At 31.9% G+C, this 25,021-nt stretch overlaps 1 long non-coding RNA gene across 1 annotated transcript in view; it reads left to right on the top strand.

Moving 5' to 3' along the window:
- The window catches only part of LOC144581865 (uncharacterized), a 77,615-nt gene extending 72,476 nt beyond the window's left edge, over positions 1-5,139 (top strand). The window contains exon 3 of the long non-coding RNA XR_013533282.1: positions 3,042-5,139. This is a non-coding gene — a long non-coding RNA (uncharacterized LOC144581865). The remainder of the gene's footprint in view (positions 1-3,041) is intronic.
- Positions 5,140-25,021: the final 19,882 nt, after the last annotated feature.

Below are 25,021 nucleotides of genomic sequence, written 5' to 3'. Positions count from 1 at the left end.
ATTAAAAACTGATTTTTATCCAAAATATTTTTCAAAATGAATGTTTAAGCTACCTATTTGGGGAACCTAAAATATAATAGACTATTAAAACTAAATTATTTTGTAAATCACTTCTGAGTTTGTCATATGTTTGAAACTTATTTCTTATATTATCTAGGACATTATAATCAAGAACTATTTAGCTGAATTGCAATTATTTCATTAGGTGCAAATCTTCTCTAATAAAATATAAGCTATGTTGGAGCAAGACATATGTCCCAATTATTTTTTATATGCAAATAAATTTCTATAAGGAAGGAAAAGCCTGGGGGTAATAAAGTAATATTTGTTGAGTATATTCCATGATTCTCCAGTGTACCGAATTCACAAGATAATAACTTACTTTATTTTTACAGTACTACAATATTCCAGTGTTGTTATCACCATAATACAGAGACATTATATAATTTCCCCAGTATTATACATTGCACATAAATTAATTAATTAATTTATCTGTCTTTTACAATTCTGGGTGCCACATTTAGAGTACAAACTTACAAATTAAGACAGCATCCAGCGAAGAGTGAAGAGGATGTTGAGTAGTTTGAGTGACAATACATGGCATATGTTTATTCAGAGAGTTGGAGGATTGGTGCAATTTGCCATGTTAGAAAGTTAAATCACTTGAAGGACTAGCATGTAGAGGCTGTGTAGTCACCTCCTGATGTCTGTGCAGATTGGACTATAATCAGTCAAGATTTAAAAATCAGATATATTTTAAAACATGGAAGTTTTATTCCAACTAATAGTGTCTTCCATCCATGAAATAGTCTGCTACAGGAAGTATTCTAGTTCCCTGCAGTAGAATTATTCAAGAAAAGCCTGAATGGGCATCTGTCAGACACAGAATAAAAGACATAATTCATCAGCTGGGAGTTGAACGGAATGTCAATGTCCTATATGGCCCTCTTTAGCCATAACAGTCTGTGATTTTATGATAATCATCCAAATTCCAAATAATTACTATGATACTATGACCACAATATATTTCAAACTATCTTTCAGAAACTGAAACTGAGCACAATTATTTATAGGATTATAATAATTATGAGTTAGAACATGTGTCAGAAAGTTTTTCTCTAAAGGATTAAGAGTGCATATATTAGGTTTTGCAGGCCATACAGTTTCCATCACTAGTACTCAAACTGCCATTGGAAAGGAACCATAGAAAACAGGCAAAGGCATGAGCATAAACAGGCATAGTTGTGCTCTAATTAAACTATATTTAAACACAGGCACCGACTGGCTTTGGCTCCATGGACCATATTTGCCAATGGCTGAGTGAGACAATTACTGCAGTAGGGGTGCAAATTCCTCAAAACTGCCTCTTAAGAAGCCTTAGTTTATTCTTGTCTCTACTAACATCTGGGCTAATCAGGCATGAAATGCTAATTTATATTTATGTAAGAATATTTCTATCAGAGCATCTCTAAATTTTCTACACCACTAACATTTTATGACTGTGGACTAGTATTTATTTATTACAAATTGTTTGTATAATTCCATCTCTTTCGTCTTCTAACACTCCCTATTATTCACGAATAATGTTTACATATTTCTTAAGCAAATAAACTACCTCAGATTCAAATGAACAAATTAATCATAATCCTCAGTAAGGAATAATTCAGTTTTGAGACACAAGATGTGTGTGATGGACACAGCCAGCAAAACTGAACATCTGGAGCAGCAATAAAATATATGCCAGAAACAACAGGCCATGACAGCAGTGACACATCTGGTTAAACCTACTAAGAGCTTAAAGCCAGAGAAATTTAGTCATTTGAAATAGAGCATGAAGATGCACAGCTTTTATTGGTCTAATTTTGTCGGTGCTGAGTAAGTCAGACAGTCTTGCACACTTGCAGTTTCCTCTTTGGAACTACAAAATAAGATGGCTGCCCTCCAGGCATTCACTGGCACTACTACTTTTTATGGATTTTTGTTGCCTTGGAGATGCTTGAAAGATATAAGTGTTGAAAGGATTGATTTATACTTGACATAAAGCTAAGGTTTCTAATGTTATTCTGACAGCATTTATGAGCACTATTTTCTTTAATAATGTCTTCATTCATTTGGAAAGAGATCACTATAGTTCCCTGAAATGGTTTCCAGCTTTTGAAACTTGTGAGTATTATAATTTTATAGTTTCGTAAAGATAACAAGTAGACTAGATGTCTTCTCAACTTTTAAATATGTGTCTGACTGAGTTCCACTTATTTTTTTTTATTCTCAGCTTAAATATAACATTTTCACAGTGTCCTTTCTTGAGTTCCATGGTATATTCCACCTAAATATATTTGTGTACACACATTTAAGTGTATCTGTGTATGTGTTTCATGTTTTAATATATATCGCTTTCTCTGTGCCTGTTTGTGTACTGTAAGAAAATTTACATATTTTTTGTCATTGTATGCACAGATTTACCATACAACCCTTGGTACTTAGCAGGCTCTTAATCAATAATTGCTTAACTTGCAAATATATGATTAAATAAATCATAATTGAATAAAGACAAAAATATGAGATGCAATAACTTCATTTTGATATTATTTAATATTGCTATGGAAATTACTTCTACAATTATTTCAGTGTTCTGATCAACTCAAGGGTAAACTAGTGTAATAAACAAAACAGATTTTTTAATGCTTATTTTATGTTCACAAAATTAAAATATAATTTTGGGAATAAGTATCGTTGTATAGTTTAAAATAAATAGAATTTGAATGTCATAATATTAGTTTTGGGCTCCTGGTTTTCTCATTGTAAATGCTGATGGGAATTACTTATGAAATCCTATTCCTGTACATGCCTGCTCTTTGCACATTCCAGTTATGTGTGCATGTGTTGCTTAATGCAGATGTTTGTTTGTGCATGCGTGGGTCTACTTGCACATGATAAAATAATTTACTTTGGGGCTTTCATAAATTTGATCTAGTTTAGTTTTCCATGTCTCATTTTATAGTCCAACACATCATCAGTGTCTACCTCTTTACTCCTTGCAGGCTTACCCTTGAGGAAAGAAGAGAAACAACAAGACATAAGAAGAGTCAAGATTTGATCTGACACTGAGTTTCTTTTCCTTGATTTTTAGGAATACCATGTAAATTTTGTAATTATTGCAACAATATGACTTTGAGAGATAAGAGTCAATTGAGGAAAAAAATGGCAGTTACATAGTGAGATAAATGAATAAAAATTTTGGACATAATGCTTTGCAAAGGTTAGGCAAAATTTTACATACAATAACACTCTTTAGATACAGCACACCTAAACCCAAGTGAAATTTTTTAAAAAGCTATTTGAAGTCTAGGGAGGTAACGACTAAGACTGATTAAGTCCTATTAACATCTCAAATATCAGGAGACCACTGGTAATGACGGTGGAAAGGTTAACTTGGAATATCTGCCCAGTATGGAGGAGAAAAGGGTAAGAGTGATAGGTAATAAGTATATACTTCTGTATTTAAAAGCATTTTACTTCTCTAATATGATATTCTGCAATAATTTCCAAGCATATTATTTTAAAATTACTCTTTTTAGATTTAGTTTTTTAAAAGTAGCAAATGTAATAAAACATGTTCCACTGATAGGTGTAATGGTATTTTAAATATTAAGAATAGTATCAGCAGTAGGGTTTTTTGCTGTATTTTAGAATAATTTCAAAAGTTGATGACATTTGTGCTTTAAAACAATTCAGTGAGAATAATAAAGAGAATAGCACAGTATTCCAAAGTACTGATTTTAATTATCGTGTGGTATTCAGGGGGCAACCATGGATTGATTTTTTTAGGGTCTGTAGACTGTAGATCCATCTTTTCTTTCCCCTCTTCATGGATACAATATCAATTTTCTACATTAAAAAATCAACAAAGTTTTCCAAATAGTGAAGACATTCAAACATAATAATAACCTAAAAGTATAGTCTGACAAACAGCTATAAAAGTCATCTAAGCATATACAAAAGTTCAGTCATACTTACTACCTGTAATAATTCTGGGAAGAAAAGCAAAACACCAAGTAAAATGCAAGTATTTCAACAAGGATATTGAATGTAAGATTTTAATAATCTAAAATGTATATTGTCATTTAGAGAGAGTTACAGGGAAGATACAAACATGCCACATTTCTAGTATTGCTGAAATCTACTAAAAATTACAGTAAGTACTGGAAAAAAGCCAAAAAAGGATTATCCAAGCACATCAAAGTTAAAGATAAAGCATTTACACAAATTTCTGTCATATTCTGGTCATTTAAAAAATTTTATTCAAATTTAGAAATATCTTAATATCTACCAAATTGCCAGTCATAGGTTAAGTGACATACCTAATATGAGAGTTTTTTTTGACTATATAAACACTATACACATATACATGTAGCAATGAAATTTATATTGCTACTTTGAGGTACAATATGTTCTAAATATATAACAGAGTGATATTCTAAATGTGTTATTGTTTTTTTAAAATCTGACGTTCATTGTTGTCAAGTTTTTTACTGTGGAATTTTAAAACTTTTGTTTTTCTCATCCTAAACCACTTCAAGTTGCTGATTTTATGACTCTTTATATAAGAGCATGTGAGACAACTGCTATGGCTTATCTCAAATTTTACTCATTCTATGAACATTTATTGAGTTTTTAATTTAAACTAGGTATAGTACTTGATTTTAGAGGTAAACTTAAAAACAAAACATGTCTTTGACCTTGAGTTTAGTCTGAGAGGGTGAAAAAGATATATAATTATATCTATATATCTTTGTACATATATATATGTAGCTATATATTACTCCACATACATAAATGTGCTATGTATGTGTATACACACATATATGAGAAATATAATAATCAGGCAATATAAATGCATATATAATTTAAATTAGTCTGTACATAAACTCTAATTCATTTAAGAAATTTAAGCTATACTACTTAATAACCTCCACTATATATAAAATGTTATGAATGTATACAAAGTACATTTTCTAACATATGATTGTATAACTTTGAAGAGTAAAATCAGTGTCAAAACTGAGCACTCTCCAAAAGGTTAAATAAATTGTACTGCCACCGAATTAAAGCTGTTGAAGGCTCTTAAAGGTCACCTTTCTGTATGCCTTTACTTGTTTACTAGTCCTATTATTTATCAGAGAACTATAAGATATGCTTCACAGATTGGTTAGAAACATTAAGGTATACATGGACAACATAATACATATGATTTAATATTAAGATTGTTTAATATTCTCAGATTCTAATTTTGACATCAGTAAATGATCAGATAAAGACTGGCATCAACAAAAGTTACATTTATAAAATATGAATATATATTTTAAGCTGGGGTTGAATGAAGTTATCTCACCTTACCTGTACATCCACACACTACCACAAACTTTATTGTCTCCTAAAAGAAATGCTCAAAGGCCAAATGGCAAGTTTCTATAGTTCATCTTTGTGATCTATTGCCTCCCCTTCTTTTTTTTCTTTTGGCGATGAATGTTCACTCTTGTTGCCCAGGCTGGAGGGCAATGCCGTGGTCTCAGCTCACTGCAACCTCTGCCTCCCAAGTTCAAGCGTTCAAGCAATTCTTCTCCCTCAGCTTCAGGAGAAGCTGGGATTACAGGCTCCCACTACCATGTCCAGCTAACTTTTTGGATTTTTAGTAGAAATGGGGTTTCACTATGTAGTCCTGCCTGGTCTCGAACTTCTGACCTCAGGTAATCCATTCACCTTGGCGTCCCAAAATGCTGGGATTACAGGCTTGAGCCACTGTGCCCAGCCCTATTGCCTCCATTTTAATCCCACTTATCTCCTAGTAAACTTTTTCACCTTCTAGTCCTAAATTGGTGCATTGTATTAACTGATACATGCTTTATATTTTACTTTTTAAAGGATTTATTGTAAAGCTACTATATTTAAAAATTGTGAAGAGTAAGAGCCAAGGATATACAATGTAATTAGTTTCCATTATGAGTTAGTAAGAAATTTGGGGATTTAGGGAGAATTACATAGCCCCTCACTATTCAGACCATTTTTGAAATTTCCTCTTTTCATTTTTCATTATTTGGAAGAATTATTATTTATAAGAGCAATAGAATATGTTTCTAGAACATATTGGATGCATAATAAAAATGTGTCAAATGAGTAAATTAGCAAAATTGTTAGTTATTATATCTTCAAACATCACTGGAGTGACTTCAAAATTCAAAAAAATGTGAAATTGTTCTTAATTCATTAAATAAACCAGTATTTTAGAGACTTGGCTAAACTTGAAGATTAACATAGAAAAAAATGATTTATGACCTCATGGTGCTCTTAAATCTATATCAGAATAGATATGTTGGCAGAATGAGTGATTATAAGGTTCCAAAATATTTTATCCTGAAAGGGCTTTATGAGGAGCATTTATTTATTTTCAGTAGTGTCATATATTTATTGTTTATTTATCAACATTTATTTTCGAATCAGGAGGTACATATGTAGATTTGTTACCTGGGTATATTGTGGGATGCTGAGTATTGGGATTTGAATATTCTTGTCACCGAGGAACTGAGCATAGTACCTTTAAGTTAGTTGTCCAACCATTCCCCCATCCTCCTTCCCCAACTCCGGTAGTCCCCAGTTGCTATCATTACCATCTTTCTGTCCATGAGTACTCAAAGTTTAGTTCCCACTTATAAGTGAAAATATGTAGTAGTTGAGTTTCTCTTCTGGCTTTAATCCTCTCAGGATAACGGTCTTTTACTGCATCCATGTTGCTGCAAAAGACATTATTTTGTCGTTTTTAGGGCTGCATATATAGTATGTTCCATGGTGTATGTGTAGCACATTTTCTTTATCCAGTCCACCATTGATGGGCACCTAGGTTGATTCCACGTCTGTGCTATTGTGAATAGAGTTAAAATGAACATAGGAGTGCATGTGCCTTCTTGGTAGAATGATTTGTTTTCTTTCGGGCATATGTCTGGTAATGAGGTTGCTGGGTTGAATGGTAGTTCTGTTTTAAGTTCTTTGCGAAGTCTTCAAAGTGCTGCTTTCCATAGTGGCTGACCTAGTTTACATTCCCACTAGTAGTGTATAGCATTTCCCTTTCCACAGCATAAGCTAACATCCACTGTTTTTAAAATTTCTTCTTCTTCTTTTTTTTTTTTTTTTTTTTTTTTTTTTGAGACGGAGTTTTGCTGTTGTTACCCAGACTGGAGTGCAATGGCAGGATCTCAGCTCACTGCAACCTCCACCTCCTGGGTTCAGGCAATTCTCCTGCCTCAGCCTCCTGAGTAGCTGGAACTACAGGCGCACACCACCATGCCCACCTAATTTTTGTATTTTTAGTAGAGATGGGGTTTCACCTCATTGACCAGGATGGTCTCGATCTCTTGACCTCGTGATCCACCTGCCTCTGCCCCTCAAAGTGCTGGGATTATAGGCCAGAGCCACCGTGCCCGGCCTGTTTTTAAAATTTCTAATAAGAGCCATTCTGATTGGAGTGAGATGATATCTCATTGTGGTTTTGATATGCATTTCTCTGATGATTAGTGATGTTGAGTATTTATGTGACAACATTGTATCTTCCTGTCTCTTTTGAGTTAGGAAAATTAGGAGAAACTCACTTAGAAAAGTGAAGATTCATCGTGATTTTTCAAAACTATTCCTTGTGTGTTCTGTCTCAGTTCTTCAGTTTCTCCCCTCTCATAAATAAGTATAATATATAGCGTATATATCATGTGTATGTATATATATATGTGTGTGTGTGTATATATATATACACATAGGAAGCATATATATAATACACACACAAACATGCAAAATACTCAACAGTGACTATTACTTGATGGAAGAAAAATGAGAGTAATGAATGCCGTGTAAAGGTGGAAAAACATCTTGCTTTTAGTCTTAAAATGACCTATGACAAAAACAAATATTCTTTAAAATTAATATAGATCACTTAGGGTTCACAACCTGAATTTCTGAATAATATCTTGATTATTTGAGTCATATTCAGTTTCTAACTGCTAGAGTTTCTCAAAATAAAACTCCTTGAAATGGTTGGTGTGCTTCCCTTGAATAAAATTCCTGAGTCAAATTTATTCATACCGTTAATTTTTAAAATAATTTCCATTAACTGTGATCATTTTATTTCCTCTTTCATCATCAAACTTATTTTCTGACATAAGATGTTCACAGGCTTGCTAATCTCAATACCTTTTTCTTTTTTTCAAATATATTGCAAACTCATGCTATATAAAATGAACATTTTAAAAGGGAGAAATTGTTAAAGTAGAAGAAAATGTGAACTTATTATATTTATGGCTAAATATGAGCAACTATATTAAGCTTTTGGATCAATATAATCCTACATTTCATTCACAATTATATAAAATCTCACTAATATTCAGTTACAACATGAACATGAAGTCAGGGTAAGCATATAGGACATGGAATTCAAAATGGGAACTATTTGGATTCACAATGAACCCTGACAAAATGAGATACTTAAATGCATAGAAGTCATGGTGTTCATTGGTATTATCAAGAAAACTTACGGTAATGGACAATTTAAGTACATAAGAAATTCTACCTTTGTATACACAATTCTCAGTTGAATTCAGTAAACATCTATCAGTTGCCTGTGAAGCTCATTAAATATTTTCATTTCTCTTAGTGCTTTAGTTTGGTTGGGTTTCCCCTTAAGCAGCCTCTGAGACAAGATTTTGCATAAAGGAAATTAACGAGGCTTCTTTCTAGAAGGAACCAGTAAGGTAATGGGAAAGTAGTAAGGACAAAGAAAACAGCCAAGCAAGTGGGAGAGATCAAACATCATAAAGAGAATGACTTTGGCTCCATTCCACAGGGAATCTCTGAAGGCAACTTGAATAATATCTGAAATTATCTCAATCAATGGCCAAAGAGGCAGGGTGTTAATCGCTCCCCACTTCTCAGCCCTTGATTACATTCTACCCATTAAAGAAATATATTCCTGGATACTCCACCTATTCATAAGCACAGACAAAGCATGTTTTAACTGATGGTTTGTAATGAAAACATGCTGACAGCTAGCACCTAGCAGAAACAGAGCTCTGAGGGCATGTGCCTGGAGCACTGACGTGGTTTGAATACAGTTTAAGTTGCATGAAATATAATTTTAGCATTCAAGGAGTTTCACGACTGCTGGGGAAAGTACATAAAACCACAGGTACTTAGAACAAATACTTCTCCACAACGTTAAATGAAACTTGCCTTGAGATCCAGTCACAACTAGTTAGGAGAAAATTAAATTTCTGCATAGTGTTAAACCGTTCCCACCACAGTGGCTTGTGTGGGTTATGAGGAACTTACACATTTCTCAATTTATAAGGTATGGTTCCTGAGGTTTAGTGCACTGATTTTAGTGTTATTATTGTCATGGCATGTCAAGATACATAATTTACTACACCCATTGAGAATAAAAATGTAGAACCCTTTGTTCAAAATGCAGGAAACTATATTGTTAAAGTACCAAACAGGAAATTTTTTTCCTTTTTCCACTATCTTTTTCTTTACTTCTCATATTTTTTTTAATTTGCTATTTAATTTTCTCAGAAAAGAAAAATTAAAATTTTAAATTTTCATCATAAATTTTATCATTTATCTTTGTATAGTGACATTACAGTTTTAAATGCAAATATCAGAGCATTTAACTCATGTGGAATCACTGAAATGACACAATTTATATTTCAGAACCAGTGCATCCATATGTATTTTGTTCTGACCAGAAGCATAAAAACACTGCACAAAACTAACTAAACTTTGTATTTCACTTCTTGAGATATGGAAATTATACCTACAATTTCTATACTCTGTTACTGAAGAATAAAGAATGAGTGAAAGTTTTTAAAAAAATGATCTTTCTTCTTTCCTTCTTCATTTTCAGCTTAAGAGATTGACTTATACCACAAATTACATAGGTTTACAAGTATGTGAGCAGATTTCTCGGTTGTTTCATAGAACACTATTGACTTCTTTCTATATTTAAAGCAATTTCTGATTTGAGCATAAAATGTGATCTCTATGAGCTGTTAATGTCCCATTTGCTGAGTCGTAGACATAGCATGTTACCTTAAACTCATTTTGAGCCTTACTCGAACTCCCACATTTGTGGTTCCATAAGAAATCTGTGTTCAGGGGGTATCACAGATGCCATAGGTGAATGGGGTGCAAGAAATATGGCCCATTTTATCAGACTTCATTCACAAAACACAAGGTCAAAGGTAAAATTACTAAGAATTTAAGATAACATGACAGCTTTCAATCAAGCATGGTGCCCTTCTGAGTTCTAATCCTCTGCAAGTGTTTAGGATGTACATTCATGAAGCTGGCTGTGTGTGCAGGCCTTCTTGTCCATTGACTGTGTTTGCTTTGAGGTTTAATTCTAGACTTACATATAAGAGTACTGGCCTTATTTGAGGGATCAAACATGTTGTATCTGTTTCCTTATGTGCACATAATAGGTGTTCTCCATGAAGATCCTGCCAAGTCTTTGACTCTCTTATGAACCTGAAAGTTTATGGACATTTTTATGGTTGATCTGCAAAACCCTATCTACATTGCAATCTTATAAGACATTCTCCAGACTTCTTCCCATCAGGATTAGTTCTCTGTTTCACACCTAAGCATTGTCATAAACTGGTTACCATTTTTATTCCTCCATACTTCTTAAATCACCTCACGTTTACCCAATCAAAAATAAAAGCTAATTGGAGAACTCTGTTTGGGCAGGGCCAGAGACAGAACTTCCTGGAAACCAGAGGCCAGTCTCCAATTAGCTTTTATTTTTGTTTGGGTAAACCTGAGGCGATTTAAGGAGTATGGTGTCAGTAACATCTAAATAAGTGCAATTTACGAATTATTCTTTCCTTTAGTAGCCAATTCCAGTTATGACTTTTGCACATTCATTTGACATCTTAAACAAAATTTTATGGAAATAAAGTTTTCATTTTAGTTGAGCAGACATAAGAAATATATTAAATAATTTGATAACAAATAGCCATTATTCTTTTATATTGAATGTGGGAGAATTATAACTAAAATTTTTTTCATTTTTGATAGTTAAATATGGTTAGAGTTAAGGTTATTTTTGAGCACCTGTTTAATTTTAGTAGCTATATAATCCGGGTCCTTTTATTAGAAACTATTTTTGAAATAAGAAATTACTGTTTTCACAGAATAACACACTTATACTTTTTTAGGTGTTCATAAGATTTTTTTTCTAGTAAAGTTTCCAGAAATGAAATTTGATTCCCTTTAAAAAAAAAAACTCATTTGTAATCTCACGTTTTCTTTAACAAAAATTAAGTTTACATTGTTTTTTTTCTACAAAAGACTCTACATATTCTCAAGATAATATTTGCTTATGAGAGGAATTTGTAGGGAGAGGCCAAAGGTAGGAATGTCTTTGCAAAATTTGTACAAACAAAGTGAGAAATGAAAGCAAAAACAGCAACTGACCTTAGTTTTCAAGAATAAAAAGAAATCTAGGAAAAGTAAAACACAGTTTTGAATGTCTTTCCAAATTATAAAAATATATAATGAAAATAATGAAATACATGAAAATAATGTGAAAAAATAAAGCCAAAATTATCTTATGCAATCTATCAATGTTTTGGAGTTGAAATCTCAATCAATTTTGTATTTATGATTGGAAGGAAATAAAGTAATATTTACTAAGCATTCAGGCAGAGTCTGTAAGGTACCATGAAAATTATTTTACGTTTCATAATATTTTATTAAATCTTAATGGAAACAATATGACAGGCTCTGATATCCTCATTTTATGAACGATGAAGTTTAGTGTCACTGAGTTTAAGCACTCTCTCAAGGGCACATGGAAAAGCAGTAGTAGAGCTGAGATTCAAATAGCAGTCTATATAATAATTTGTAAGCCAACTGTTAAACACAGCCATTATTTTTAAAATTATATAAACATGATTAAATACATATATTAAAAATAATACATTAAAGAAAAGAAATATTCTGTGAAGGTCAAATAAACACAAGCAGCTTTAGCTTTACCATGTTCATATTAATAGGTCATAGTAATTATGTTTAACCATACAAGTCTCTCTTTATGAACTGATAGCATCCTTTATAGAATTAAAAATAAAATTTACTTTGACCAATTGAATTTTGAAACCAACTATTCAATTATCTAACATTATAACTTGACCTTCTTTAAAAAATGATTTCACCTATATAAGGTGAAGATTATACATTTCAAGCAAATATTGGTTATAGTTGGAATGTACCATAGTATAGTTTTCCTTTGGAAAGTCTGAGATTATACCTGTTACCACAGCCTAATTATTTATGCTACCCATTCCCCCCCCCAAAAATCCTGGTTTGAATGATAAATTATAAAATATCTTAGTTATGTGCAAAGATTAAATGGTGTAAACCAAAGAAATCCAAAAAATTAAAAAAGGTGAAAATGCTTATACCAGAAGGTAAAATGTAAAACCCCCAAATGCAATACTGAATCTCATGTGAATCAAGCCAATAACATGTTAGAACAATAACATTAATACAATTGCAACTATAATGAAGCTTAATTCTACTTAGTTGCTCCAACAATATAAAAGAAACACAAAAAAATAAAATGTGACTTTCAGAATAGTTCAATACCTGCCCTTGTAGTGATGTTTCTAAGTCATGAAAGAAAATACAGACCTTAAAAATGCATTGCTAAATGAAGCAAGAAAATTAGTCTAGCATGTTAACTGGTAGAAATTAAAATTAAGTATGTAATGAATATATAGGAAAAAATAAATGAAAAAAATTAATATCTTACTGATATGTGAAAAATGACCTTTTTGCCTTTTTTTAATTTAACAAAGTTGCTGTTAGTTTGTCTTCATTAAAAATGTTATTTGTAAAGTTTTTCTAAAAGCTATTGATTTTCAAAAATGTGTCTCTAGCATCCTTCACCTGGGTACTCACCTCTTGAGTGTTCAACATGGCAATTATTGCTCTAGTCAAATTTTCCTGCCCTTATGTTTTCTAATATTTCCTCTGTTTCCACTCATATATTAATAGTTTTTGTCACACTCTCATAAAATTGCCTGTTTTTTTTTTAAATTTGCCATTTTTACTAAACTGTAAGTTTCTTAAAGGAAGATATGGTGCTTAGCATGGACGAGTCATGCAATTAATTTGTGTTGAACGGACACATGCACACACACCCCTTAACTTAATTGATGACAAAGAATGGACCTTTATCTTCTAGGTAACATGTTTACCACATGATATTATTGACTGAGAGAATATGATATAGCCTAAAGCATGTCTGAGTACATGTAAAGTTTAGCAATCCAGATATAATTTGTTAGCATTTCTATCCCTTTAATTGTAATAGAGGAATAAAAATAAAATCTTTTTTTAAAAGATGGATTTACTTATTTATACATCCATGTCAATACATATTTGGCATACATGCTTTAATTGCTAAATTTGTATTCTTCATAAATGAAATGATTAAATACAAATACAATAAAAGAAGATGGAAATAAGTACATCTACCACTATTTTTTTTTAAAGTATGAGCATATTTCCTAGAAAATCTAACTCCTTTTGGAGTTAGATCAATGATCTATCCAATATTTCATCTATCTAAATGATAGATAAAATATTGATTTTTAAAACTACAATAATGATTTAAGCGTATTTAGAATTTCTATATGACCAAGGCCAGCATATCTTAGGCTAAACTTGAATTAATCTAGTAACTTAGAGTCAACCCTTAGATCTTTGTGTATTTTGGGTTATACGTTCTTTTAGGTTGCTCGTTTTCTTAGCTAGTATGGTACTAGAGAATATCAGTAGATGAATTTTGAGGATATTCAAAATATTTGCAACTCAGGAACATTTTAGGAAAATAATTTACACAATTCCTCAAACCAGTTGGTTATCTCAAAAGTGGGTCATAATAGTCTCTACTGAAGTACAGTTTATAAGGTTTATCACATTAAGATAATTTTGGATAATGCAAGTGTAGTAATTTTACAAAATACTATTTTTGAACATAGAGCCTTCACTAAATATTTTTAATTTGACTAATCTGCTGTTTTATTATTTAAATTCTAACAAATATTCAAGTGTTTATTTTTAAACATGCTTCCTCACAAGAAAAAATATAGATATCAAATTGTTTAGTAGCATGAACAAAAATATTTCGGTAAGATAATGTATTTTATCTACCTTGTTTATAACTACTCTGTAACTTTCTAAATCTTCCATTGTATCTTAGCCACTGCATAAACATCAGTAATAATCCATGTTTGATAGTCTGCTTTATACGTGGATGTTTTGTATTCCTTTAATTTCTGGCAATATTCCAAAAGCTACACTTCATCTATGGATAAATCTCAAGACATTGAAATTAAACCTTGCCCCTCAGCTTCTTTGAATGCTAATATGTAACTTTGAACAAAATGGAAATGTTCTTCCTGTACAGGCAATGCAGCACTGTTGTAAATTTAACAGTTACTTTTATTTTTTTCTTTCATTCTCAACAGCAGGATTGGCTATAGCTACTGAGTCTTTTTGGATTTTGTCTCATTTATATCTCTAACATTGCTCCTTCCAAGTCTGTATCATCAATTACAGTAAAACATCTTTGAAAATAAGCTCACTGATTGAGCCAAATTCAAAGAGACATTCAGTAACACATTCACATTTGTTTAATAACCTCATCCTCATCTCTAATCCATGAGTTTAATTAAACTCTGTGCTTTCATTTCCAGGCATACATTTTCAATGTTATCTTCCTGAATTCAAACCAACGCTCTGCCCCAGTCAAATGATACATAGAAGAATTACAAGCAAAAGCAACGAGTCAGTGCAAACCATGGAATATAGATTTCGAAGTCTTGTATTACATATTATTTCCCAAGAATGAATTGTACACAGCATTTTCTCATTTATGCCATTTAATTGAAAGTATTATAGGAAAAAAAAAAACTGGCAAGAGGTGGGTCTCTGACAAGAATATTGAAATACAAACTTCTTAACTGAAGACCTGTATGTTAAACTTCAGTTAGCAGAAAGCTACGGTAAATTATATAGAGAAGATTCTTTTATTTGGAATGGAACATTGGAACAGATGTAAATTTAGCCTTCTCTGTGTATATCTACATTTTCTACCACCCATCACATTTGCCATTGTGTTTCGTTGTTAAGTGTATAATAACATAATGAAACCAAACAAAATGTCCTAGTGAGGGACTTCTCTTCCCAATCCACCAGGGGTATGGTTTCAAAGGCAGAAGTTTCCCAGCTCCAGGCCTCCACGCCTCCACGCCTCCAGGACTCCATCTGGGAACCAGAGGGGTTTCAAATGTAAAGTTTTTCGTCTAGGGTTCCCGGCTAGCAGGCTAGGTGGGTAAAGCCCCGAAAACTCTGGTAGGAGGGAGCTCTGTAGCTCAGTTATGGACCAAGCATCCAATCCGGTATCAGAGTCGAAAATCACTCACTCCAGAAGAAGTTTGAAAGAACTCCTCTCATTGCATGACAACATGAATGGGGAGGAAATAACTCAAGGGTTAAAACTCCTGTTACTCCTTACTTATATGAATTCATTCTCTGTGTCCCTTTCCACGGTCGTGGCATGGGAGCTGTCATTTTCTCTCTCTGTCTAATAAATCTCTTTTCCACAAAAGTCTGTGGGTCCAGGATATTTATTCAAATGGCAAACTCACCATGCCTCCAGGGCCCCTTTTCCTGTTCTTCCTGGTTAGGGAGGCTAAGAACCTCTTTGAATCAGGGAGCTGGGGATGCTGACGCTCCCCTGGGCACGTTAGGCTACTTAACACATTGCTTTCAACTGCGAAGGAAAATTGTAAACCTGACTAAATAAACACACAAACCAAATCCCTAAGTTGCTTAAACTGTGGGATTTCACCCTCGCAGTTCAAGATGGAAGGTTCCCAGGAAGACCCAGACTTCCCAGTCAAGAGATTCCTCAATAAACTCCAGTCCCCTTCAGGTTCCAGTAAGATAATTCGTTACCTCTAAAAATTTGCAAGCATTTTTATTTTCTCTAAACTTCAAACTGGTTAATTTTCAGGGACATTTACCACAGGATTTGATGGATTTAATAGGGTTGCAATTGATTCTTCTCACGAATGCAGTTCTCTTGTGGGATCAAGATTTAATTCGTGCTCCCAGCTGCGAAAACACTCAGGAAATTGGTGTGATGTCAATTGTAATTTTTTCATTTGGGGGAAAAAAAAAGATATATTCTTTCTTTCTTTTTTTTGTTAATTTTTTTTACCGTAATTGTAACAAAACTTACATATGCTTTTAAGCATGGCTTCAAACCATACACACGTCAAACATCCTGTTTAGTTGGTGCAGTATTACTTTCTTTTTTCTCATTTCCTAAACTTCTTTTCTGGTTTTGGTTTATGAATTTTCTTTTTCCCTTTTACTAGAATAGAGTTTTCATTTTTCAGGCAAGAGCTGGGCCTGAGCACTTCAGAGCTGTAGATGAACTGATTGACACTTATTCTGAATTTTTTCACTTTGTATTTCAAAATCTTACTTTACCTCTTGCCTAACTACAAGCACCAAAAAGCTATTTATTTCCCAGGCATTTCTTCCCCAATGTTTTCATTCATTTTTAGTATCTGTTGCTTTAGAATTAAAGTTGCAATTCTACTTATTTTATTCATCTACAGAGTAGTAATGAATTAAATCTATTTAAATAAATAAATATATAAGTAAATAAGAATAAAGCTACTAAATTTACAAAGAAAACAGTTGCCATAAAGCTTATGCATCCATACTGCATGTATTTTAATCAGATTACTTAGACATCTGAAATTTCGTATGTGTTAATCAGGATTTAACACAGGAAATAGCACAAGAGTTGTTTTAAACAGAATGTGATTTTTATTGGGTAAAAAAAAAAAAATCTATTGCAGGAGCTAGAGAAATTGAGTCCTGCCTAGTCATACCTCAGTTACTCTCAGCATGTGGCAGAACTAACTCATTCACTTCTGCAACATGAGATGCCTATGAAATACAGATATCAAACAACATCTTAGTTAAGGTATAACACTCAGGAAGCTGCAGTTAGGAAAATGCCACCATTGTTCCTGCCTACAACAGAGCTATCATCACGACTGCAACTGACTCTCTCAATAATGGAGAAAGTCAAAAGGTAGATACTGGATATAGACTTCAGGAAAAAAAATTACAGAAACAAAGATCAAAGCAATGTCTCCACAGCTTGGTCTGATGCATGCAATTATCTGAACTTGAGGCTTATCCACAGCACTATCTTCAAGAGAGTCACAGAAATGTACAGAGTTATGTCTTTCCATCATAGAAAGGCTCACGAGAACATGTGACAGAAGGCAAAGTGCTTAAATACCTCATCTTATTTAATACTTAAAATGAAAATTCCTGACATTATTTGGTAGAGGATAAAGAATAATGACTCACTTAATTAATGTAACAAAAGACTCGTTAAAAACATGAAATCTCTGAATTCAAAAGTAATGAGAAATATAAGAAAAGGAAACACAGACCTACTCGTCACATTAATTTAAATATTATCATTCCATGACAACTTTATAAAATAGTATTTACAAAATCAAGGCAGTCAAGGAAGCTGTAACCCATTCCTATGTTTGGAATCAAAGTTTCCAGTCAAAGGGGGAATTTCAGGGAAAAGACATTGCAACATAGATTTTTAAAAGAGAGTGTTTTTGTTAATGTTCAGTGTTAGAAGCAGTTCTCTAGATCCTTGAAGGAATCAGAAGGAAAAAATTAAACCTCTTTTTAAAAAAGGGCTTGCTTTTGAAATAAAACAAAACTATTTAAGCTACCTACTAATTCAATGGTTATCAATAGATAATTAATGTTTGAGATTCATCATGAAAGCCACAGTACTTTGCAGATTTTGAATGACTGGGCTGGCATTCAGTAAATGTTTGATTAATAGATGAATACCATTTAAAATGATTGATTAAATCAACAAGAAAAAGCTATTGTCTTTACTATATAATGAGTCAGAAAACTGTGTCATAAGTTTCTGAAAAATTTCTAAGAGAATTGTTATCATTAAAGTTTCAGTTACTTATTGGGAGAATTTCAATCACCTAGACAACACAGGTTTGTGAAATAGCTCATTTGCCAATGATGCCAGATAAAGAAAGCAGAATTACTATATTAATTTCAAACAAATATTCTCAATTTAGTTTTTTAAAAAGCTGACAGTTATTCTACTTTTCTGTTTTAGTTCAAAGGTTTACATTTTATTCACTCTGCTTCTCTTGTAATACTAGAAGTTAAAATAAATATGGAATTTATCTGTTATGTTAATAATTTATGATTAAATAAATTAGACATTGAACCTGATGTTACTTAAAATGTCATCCCTGTGATTATAACTTTCAAGTAAATATTTTGTCAATTCTGTAATCCCGAAATGTAGGATATCCTAAACATTATATGTTACTGCCAAGTCCTCTGCTAGGAATGATACATAATTTTAAGTTTATTTTGTTTTTTATAAAATAAACCTCTATAGAAATTTGCTAAACATAATTAAATGTTTTTAAACAACTATTCTCTAAATGTGAAGTAGAATTTACAACAATTTTGACTTTTATGATTTGTAATTTTCAATGTATTATAAAGAGTACTGGAATTTTATATTGATATACTTGTTCTGCATGCACAAAGATTTATTAGGTTGGTGCAAGTGTAACCGAGGTTTTTGTTATTACTTTTCATGGCAGAAACTGCAATTATGTTTATACTAGCCTAAGAGCTTAAGTGTAATCTAGAACCTAGTTTTGGCCTTTACATCTAATTTACACTACAATTCATTAAATATGCCATGCAAGTTGATCACATTTTTTTATTAGTGACTTAATAATTACAGATGTGATATATATATATATAATCTTAATTAAATATATAACATTAATTTTGGTGTAAAATATATTATGTATTACACATATAATTTTAATTACCAAAATATATGACATCAGGGAAGGAAATTATAAGGATATTAAGAATATATTAGAGAAAAAGAAACAAGAACAAGAAAGAAATAGGTCTACTCTCCATGTGTGCTCATAGATACAATGGTAAAATATATGATATTCAATTCATAAAAATAAAACTAGATCTCAGAGTTTACTGTTTTGAAATTCAATGCATTACACAGTGTGTTTATTATTGGATATTATTGAAAACCTCAGTGTGTATTATGATTTTATTGACATGGATATAATAGATACAGTTAATTACTAGATCTCATTTAACACATTTTTGCTCTTTAACTGATAAGACATTTTTACTGTGACCAGCCTGAGCAACATAGCAAGAAGCTGTCTCTGCAAAAAATTTTTTTTAAACAGACATACTTTTATATTTCTCATAGCTATTCATTGTAAAAATAGTTTTCTCCTTGTTGAATGTATAATGAGAAATGCCTGGTTATAGTCTATCTGTGCTAGCCGTAATTAGGACAACTGTTTTGAAAATAACTAACTATTGTTAGATAAATAGACTTATTGTCTAACGTATATGTGATCAATACATATACTAATGCTTCTTTTCTAAATATTACTCATTTTCATATTCTGAAACACCTGTTTCTTATGGTGCTGAGTGTTTTTGAAGTTATCTTCTCCCACTGGAGAGCATCAGTTCTATCAGGCACACTCATAGAAGGATTTGCTGAGCCCTTGACTCTTAGATAAATGGTCCTTTATTAGTGGCTGTTTTCTTAAGATGTTTCCCATACATTTCCAATTAATCTCCTTTAGCTTCCATTAGACAAAGTTGGTTTCTGTGGCTTTCAAGAAAGTTCAATTAATTGGTTCCACTGATAGTTAGAAAAACTGATTGAGAACAACTGCTATAATCTTTATAAATTTTGCATGGTCATTTACTTTTGTAGCTTATTTCACTGTTGTTAGAGGCACTTGGAAGTGATAAAAGTAAATTAAAAAGCGATCACATTTTGTATTGATACTAAAACTATCTTTACATCATTTTCAAACTTTAGATAAATTATTCACATGATGACATTTTACAGCATTTCATGATAATTCTGACATACAACTTCAGTGAATATTATCTATTAAAAATGTATTTCATAGAAATACAAACAACTAAATTTATTCTTTGGAGGGTTATTGAAACTGCTCTCATATAAGCAAAATTTGGTCATATGTACAGTGTTAAATTGGCCTTTTTTATAACTTTGTGAATATTATGTTATTTGTTTTACTTATCCTTTAATTGTACACTATTCTAAAAAGTAAATTATTTCAAATAGATGTAAAACCCCACTCAAAAAAATACACAGAAACTTACTTTTACACATTAGGTAACTTTTTAATTTATTCCTTTAATGCTGTCTTCTCTCTTGGGCTTTCCAGTTTAACTTTATACTCATATCAGCATAATGCTATATGTAGGAGCTTTCATATCTTTGTTCTATCACATACCCATCATGTGATTTTTGGCAAGCTGCTTAATCTCACTAAGCCTCAGTTGCTTCATATATATATCTATATCCATTTCTAATTTTTGTGATTAAATTAGAAAATTTATCTAAAATGCTTAGACAATTTATCTACAATGTGACTGATGCAAATTAAGGATTCAACAAATTCTAGTTAGTTCTCTTAGGTGGAATTTTTAATTGATGCCAACTGATATAATAAGTGATATGTTTAAATGAATGAAAATAGAGATAACTGAGAATTGATTGGAGTTATTCTCTGGCTATCTGGGGTGAAATAAAATATATTTTGAGTGCTCAAAACTTTTAAAAATCTCTCTGTAAAGTAACTGAAAAGATAGTAAAGATTATATACTACAGTGGAAAAACTGCTTAAGAAAATATTGTTTTTCCTAACTGTCTATGTGACATTTTATCGGACATTTTACCTGAATAGTCTTCAGGAGATACAAGAACTGACTGTAATTTAATGCCATATTTTAAAATAGCATATATATTTATAATGGCTCAATAAGTAATCACTTCACAGAACTCTTTCCACTCAGAGTTTGATTTTTTTCTTATATGATTGAATTGCTTTAAAAATAAAATTTGGGAACATAATAACATTTTCTAGTATAATATAAAATAATCTTACAATCAATAATATCAATTATGCTACTTTCTAGTTGTGTACAAAACTAGAAAGTTATTAAGTAGGAGATATTACATTGATTATCTTTATAGTTTTACATATAACATTAATTCTTTGAGACAAATCTAATTGTAAAAGAACAAAAATCTTAATATTTCTCAAAGTTTCTGTTGTCATCTTTGAATAAAAACAAAAACAAAAATAAATAAATTTTATGAATCCAAAAAGAACCAAGAGTAAGAGATGTGTAATTTTGAATCTGTGGTTCCTTTATGGTTACCAGTGCCATGCGTGATACAAACAGTTCAATTTGAAGAAAAAAGAAACACACTTGGCCCTCAGTTGCTTGCTATTAAATTTCTTTGTACAGGTTTTCCTGGTTCATTTTCTGTCATTTCATTTTGCAGTTGATCACATATAATTTTATATATATCTTTAGAGTCTTTACAAATTTAACTAGACTCAAGGCACAAAATGTTTATAACTATATAATTTTAAATATGCTAATTTGTTTTTCTCACAATATTTCACTTGGAAAATGTAGTCCTTTCTTATTTTGCTTTATTTTTTAAATTATGCAAAGTAAGTATGTGACTAAAACCCGGAGCAAAACTCTTCTTAAGTTATTGTTACAAGATAAGAATGGACTAAATGGGCATGTAGGAAAAGTTGAGTACCCTTTAAGAGTTAGTCATTAATTTAAACATATTAATTTTATCTGTAAGAAGAAATGCTAATGTATTTGTGTACAAAATGCTCTACATAATAAAAAGCTAATAACCTTCAGGATATCCATTCACCCTAAAAGTAATTTCACACCTAGTCTATTATGTAATGTGCTATGAAAATAGCTCTTTGCTTCAAGATATTATTATATTAGCTTGCATGTACAAACTGGGTTTGCCTCCCTAAAATGAAGATTGCAAGCATAGTAATAATCAAACACTTGGACTTGATTGATGAATTTATTCTTATTTTCTATGTTTAGAAAATTCCTGTTTCTGTAGTAACCCAATCATAAGAAAGTAAATAGAGGAAGAAAGAGAAAACTATCTCTTAGCCATACATGTCTATGTTAGATGGGAGGGTAGAAATAATTGACCTTCTTTCCCAGATATTTCCTTTTAGCAATTTCTGACAAGGTATGTCCCATAGGAATTTTTTTTTTTTTTTAAGATGTCGCCCATGTAGGAGCACAGAGGGCCGATCTCGACTCATTGCCACCTTTTCTTCCCAAGTTCAAGTGATTCTCCTGCCTCAGCCTCCAGAGTAGCTGGGATTACAGGTGCGCGACACCACACCATCTAATTTTTGCATTTTTAGTAGAGAAGGGGTTTTGCTCTGTTAGCCAGGGTGTGACCTCTAATGACCCTCCTGCCTCAGCCTCCCAAAGTGCTGGGATTATAGGCATGATCCACAACACCTGGCCAAGAATATTTGTTAGTAAAAACATCATCTTACTCTGACTACATGCACTTTGACACTGATTGACAGTTAAGCAACTGAGAATCACATTGCAATAAAATATATATTTTGAAAAAGAAGACAGTTAAATAAAATAACAAAAGCCTCACGTAGTACCTAAAATGTTTAATTTTGTATATCAGAGTTCACCATCTGAATTTTATTCACCTAATATTATTATAGAAAGCTTCTGCCAATTCTGTTAACAGTCACACTAAGGAAACACAAAAAAAGAATTTTTTTTTTGACCAAGAGAAGATCCTCATTTTCCACTTTTATTTTTATTGATTTTTTGGGTCAGTATTCTATTTAGATTAGATTGGATTAACTGGTGATTTGAAAACTGATGTGTACTGTTGCAATGCCTTGGTTAGCAAGCTTTTTCTTTTTTTACATATCCATGATTTACTGTCATATCAGGAAAAAAGAGAGAATAAAAGGGAGAAAAAAAATCCCTCTGGAATCTTTTGAAGAAAAGCTGATGAGTATAAAACAACTTAAAGTCTACTAGATACTACCTCAAGTTATGCCACATTACTTAAATTTAAAGTATTTTACATATGTATTTATATATATTTTTTAGAGACAGTCTTGCTCTGTCACCCAGGCTGGAATGCAATGGCACAATATCTTGGCTCACTGCAACTTCCCCCTCCCAGGTTCAAGTGATTCTCCGGGATTATAGGCGTGTGCCACCACACCCGGCTAATTTTTATATTTTTTGGTAGCATCTGGGTTTCACCATGCTGGCCAGGCTGTGATACACACACCTCAGCCTCCCAATGTGCTTGGGTTACAGGAGTGAGCCACCTCACCAGGCCAAATTTAAGATTTTTATAAAGCATTAACTGTACAGTTTTATAAGAAAAGGTGTTAATAAATAAATATATTGTACTTTGTAGATGAATTTATGTCCACAACATTTTTCTTGTATATGTGTCTATGATTCCTTAATATAATTAGATTTGTAGTGGGATGCAGTGGCTCACACGTGTAATCTCAGCACTTTGGGAGGTGGAAGCCAGCGGATCACCCGAGGTCACGGGTTTGAGACCAACTTACCAACATGGAGAAACTCCTTCTCTACTGAAAATGCAAAATTAGCCAGGCTTGGTGGTGCATGCCTGTAATCCCAGCTACTCTGGAGGCTGAGACAGGTGAATCGCTTGAACCCATAAGGCAGAGGTTGTAGTGAGCCAAGATGGTGCCATTGCACTCCAGTTTGGGCAACAAGAGCAAAACACCATCTCAAAAAAAAATAAAAGAAATAAATAAAATAAAAAATTAGGTTTGTAGACAAAACCTGTGACAAAAAAAATAATTTTAGGTGGAATATAATAATTTTATCTATATTCAGATACTGTGTTGATTATTTTTATTGATCAATGTTTATTTGTATTTGTCAATTATTTAATTTGGTAATGGTAAATATGAAACTTGATAGCAGGCTCATTATATCATTAAAAATTATAACTTTTGACTTGTAATATTTTAGTGTAATAGTACAAAATGCTTCATAATATTGGGCTCATGTTAGCTCCCAGTACAACCATGCAAATTATTGATAACAATATGCGGATATTTATAATCAACTTTCAAAATTACTAAAGAATGTAATGAACTAAATGATTACATTTCTACCTTATAAAATAGAAGTATGTTTCTGAATCTAAAGCTTTTCAATTTATATTTCCAATTTTTTTTTGGAAAACATTAGAAAAAAGCACATATTTTGACGATATTTAACATACATATTAAATAGAAAAAAGTAAGCACAATTATTTAAAGATAATAAATCAGTAACATCTGACAACCTAGATTATTTTTCCATTAAAAATCATTAGGGGAGTAATATTGGGCTAGGTAATTCTGACTACAAACCTGTAAAGCCAAAAAGAAAATCTGGCACAATATATCAATTTACTGATAGTCACTTAAAATATCAACAGCCCAATCAAAGAGTAAAACAAAAAGAATTATGGGACAACAATTTAGGGGAAGATGGAAAAATGAAAATTAAACAAGCATTTTGGAGCATCATATTCTTTAAATCGGCCTGCTAATTCTCAGAGATATCTGTCAGGATAATATGGGGAAAAGGCCTTTGAAATAGTCAAAGCCTAAAAACACACAAAAAAATTGCATATCAGGTTATGTCAAGTAGGTCCTGGTAAATCTCTCTTACTTTAGGCTTTGACTCTCAGTCTCTACACTCAGAAATCAACTGTTGCTATGTAGAATAGTTCTTGAAGGAAATTAAGTTTAACTTTTAATCCTCTTAATTTCTGAAATCGAAATAAAGATAATCCCAGAGAGAAATATAAATCCTTTTTTGAAAAAAGTATATCATCCTAAGCTTCTCATTATTTCTA

The sequence above is a fragment of the Callithrix jacchus genome, chromosome 3 (assembly GCF_049354715.1).
Source record: "Callithrix jacchus isolate 240 chromosome 3, calJac240_pri, whole genome shotgun sequence".
In the NCBI taxonomy this organism is placed as follows: domain Eukaryota; kingdom Metazoa; phylum Chordata; class Mammalia; order Primates; family Cebidae; genus Callithrix; species Callithrix jacchus.
Note: the sequence above shows the minus strand (reverse complement) of the source record. Positions and strands in the feature narration are given on the sequence as shown.